We start from the raw sequence: 3,881 nt of genomic DNA on the forward strand, positions 1-3,881 counted from the left end.
ATATGAGGACTTTGATCCTTTTGAGGAATTTGATCCATGTGAGGAATTTGGTCCGTATGAGGACTTGGATCCATATGAAGAATTTGGTTCATATGAAGAGTTTGATCTGGGGTTCCTATTCTTCGCTGGTGGTGTCATGAGGACATTCACCTGAAGACTTTCAACATAACTTTTGGGAACCTAGATTTTCTTCATAGGGGAACTGTTCCTGCAGTTGGTGCCAACATATCTAGCAAATACTTCACCATTCTGATTTTTGAACAGTTTATAGTTGGAGTCAAATGACTCATCAGAAGAATGAGGAGATTCACATGTAAAGCCGGATAAGTTAGATGGATCAACTGGAGGTCCCTTAGCAGCAACCCATGAGGTTTTGGGGTACTGCTCACGCTTCCAATATGTTCCATCAGCATTGAGTTTCCTGTCAAAGGCAATACCCTCTTTCCTAGGGTTTCTGTTGAGGGTCTGCTTTTTAAGCACATCACAAAGAGTCTGATGCCCTTTGAGGCTTTTGTACATGCCTGTCATATACAATTCCTTCAGCCCTGCATGGTCAGTGATACTAGCAATGTCCTCAGATGAGGAATTAGTGATAGCAGAGGCAAGTGAAGAATTTGTAACACTTGAAGCATTTGAACATTCAGGTGAAGAATTAGCAGATTCATGTTCAATGCACTTTAAGCATGGAGGATCAAATTCTTCCTGAGTGGCGCTGATTTGTTGAGCAAGTAATGAATCGCGCTCCTTCTGAAGATCTTCATAACACACTCTTAGCTTTTCAAGATCTTGCTTTCTTTGAAGAAATTCATAAGAAAGCTTCTCATGATCAGTTAAGAGGGTTTTATGATGACTTTGAAGGTTGTCAAACTTAGACTGAAGTTTCTGAAGATTTTCAGTTAAGTCTTTAGTGCGGTCCATTTCATCACCCAACATATCATCACTTTTGTCTAGCATGTTTTGAAGTTTTTCAATAGCCTTTTGTTGTTTCACAGCAATTAGCATGTTTAGAGTAGCTAGGCTTAAGATTTTCATCAGATTCATCCTCACTTGATTCAAAGGAGGGGCATTTAGTTACCTTAGCATCCTTTGCCATGAAGCAATTGGTGGGAGCATAGTCATCATTGCCTTCATCAGCGTTGTTGGTGTTGCCATTTTCTTCAGAGTTGAAGATAGACTTGCTGACAAATACGATAGCAAGAGCTAAACTCGCCACACCTGACTCAGACTCCTCGGATTCCTCTTCTTCCACATTATCCTCAAATTCAGCCTCAAAATCCATTTCCTTGCCAATGAATGCCCGAGCCTTCTTGGAGTTGCTCTTCTTGTGGGATGAAGACTTCGAGGATTTTGATGATGAAGACTTTGAAGATTTCTCCTTCTAATTGGCATCATCAGAACTGTAATCCTTGTATTTCTTCTTCTTTAGTTCCTTGTCCCACTGAGGACAATCTTGAATGTAGTGACCAGGCTTCTTGCATTTGTGGCATAGCCTTCTCTTATAGTCACTTGATGAGGAATCACTGCTTCTTGAAGATTTTCCAAAGCGACCACGTCTTGAGAATTTCTGGAACTTCTTCACGAGCAGTGCTAGCTCCTGGCTCAATTCTTCAGGGTCACCAAGGCTACTACCAGAATCTTCACACTCAGATTCAGACACTGCCTGGGCCTTTAGGGCACGTGGCTTGCCATAGCTTGAACCATAGAGATCTCTCTTTTCAGCAAGCTGGAACTCATGAGTATTTAGCCTCTCGAGGATATCAGCGGGATCTAGTGACTTGTAATCAGCACGCTCTTGAATCATCAGTGCCAGAGTGTCAAATGATGAATCAAGTGATCTCAGCAATTTCTTCACCACCTCATGATCGGTGATGTCAGCGGCACCGAGCGCTTGAAGCTCATTTGAGATATCAGTGAGGCGATCGAAGGTTTGCTGAACATTTTCATTGTCGAGTCTTTTGAAGCAGTTGAAGAGATTGCGAAGAACGTCAACACGAGAGTCACGTTGAGTTGAGACTCCTTCGTTTACTTTGGAGAGCCTATCCCAGATAAGGTTAGCAGTTTCTAAAGCACTTACTCTACCATACTGCCCTTTACTCAGATGACCACATATGATATTCTTCGCTTGAGAATCGAGTTGCTTGAATCTCTTCACATCAGCAGCATTCAGGGAAGGTGTGACTGAGGGAACACCATTTTCCACAACGTACTAGAGATCATTGTCAATTGCTTCAAGATGCATTCGCATCTTATTCTTCCAGTAGGGGTAGTCCGTGCCATCAAAGGTAGGACACCCAGTAGAGACCTTGATCATACCTGCAGTCGACATAACTAAAACTCCAGGCGGTTAAACCAAAATCACACAGAACAAGGGAGTACCTTGCTTTGATACCAATTGAAAGTGCGTTATATCGACTAGAGGGGGGGTGAATAGGCGATTTTTATGAATTCTTCACTGAGGAATTTGCCAGTGAGGAAATTCCTTAGCGAAGAACTACTTGCAGCGGAATAAGTACTCAGAAGTAAGCATAGCAGAATACACACATAATCATCATGATGAAATGAAGACAATCACAGAGTACAGAAAGCGTAAACACAGGATAACACAAGATGAAGACAAATAGACTGAAGAAATTGAACTGAGGAAATTGAGAAAGTCTTCAGTCAAAGTCTTCAAACACAGATATGAACAAACACTCAACACAGTAATGAGGAAATAAAAGAGTTGAGGAAATAGAACCAGTAGGGTTGGTGAAGACAATGATTTGGTAGACCAGTTCCAACTGCTGTCTCAGTTGTACGTCTGGTTGGAGCGGCTGAGTATTTAAACTCGAGGACAAACAGTCCCAGACACCCAGTCGCTGAGCACGCAGCTCAGGACACCAAGTCCTCACCGTATTCTCCTTGAACTAAGGTCACACAGACCTCGTCCAATCACTTGTGGTAAGTCTTCAGGCAACTTCCAGACCCTCACAGACTTTGGTCACTCGGTGATCCACAATTCCTCTTGGATGCTCTAGACCATGACGCCTAACCGTCTGGATGAAGCACAGTCTTCAAAGGTAACAAGCATCGGATCCATGTAGGATCAATCTCTTCAGTGATGCTCAATCACTTTGGGTTTGTGGGTGTTTGGGTTTGGATTTTCCTCACTCGATGATTTTCGCTCAAAGTCCTCGGAGGATGGGTTGCTCTCAAATGACAAGTGTCAGTTTCCCTCAGAGCAGCCAACCAGATAGTGGTTGTAGTGGGCGACTATTTATAGCCTAGGGAGCATCCCGACATGATAAGACATAAATGCCCTTCAATGATATGACCTTTAGGTGGATAAGATATTTGGGACAGCTGGCGCGCAGCACAACAACGGTCGGAAATTTGACTCTCAAATTCCTCAGGGCTATCATGTTCCTGACTGTGTAGGCAATCCGCACTGGCGAATTCCTAACTCCTCAGTCAGAATAAATTCCTCAGCAACCAGAAGAACTTTGTCTCTATCACTGAAGAAATTGACTGAACTGTATGAGATTTCCAATGGCTTCACTCGAAGGGATTGGTAGGTGTAGGATTTTGAGTTGAGCATCACATGGAAATTTTTTCCTTGGTATTTCCTCGACCCCCTTTAACAGTACGGTGTTTCCTATGACTCAAGAAAGAGAAAATCAAAACTATGAAAACGAAAGTCTTCAAGCTTCATATTCCAGGCATGAATATCAAATCTTCATGGACACACCAATTTCTTCACCTTCAAAGTCTTCATGAAAGTCTTCAGGAATACCAAAATCTTCAGTCGAACATATTCATTTTTAGGGGTCGACTTTCTCTGTAAATATCAAACTCCTAATAGACTTATAGACCTGCGTACACTCATAGACACATTAGTCCCT

Source organism: Triticum aestivum, chromosome 7B (assembly GCF_018294505.1).
Source record: "Triticum aestivum cultivar Chinese Spring chromosome 7B, IWGSC CS RefSeq v2.1, whole genome shotgun sequence".
Lineage (NCBI taxonomy): Eukaryota > Viridiplantae > Streptophyta > Magnoliopsida > Poales > Poaceae > Triticum > Triticum aestivum.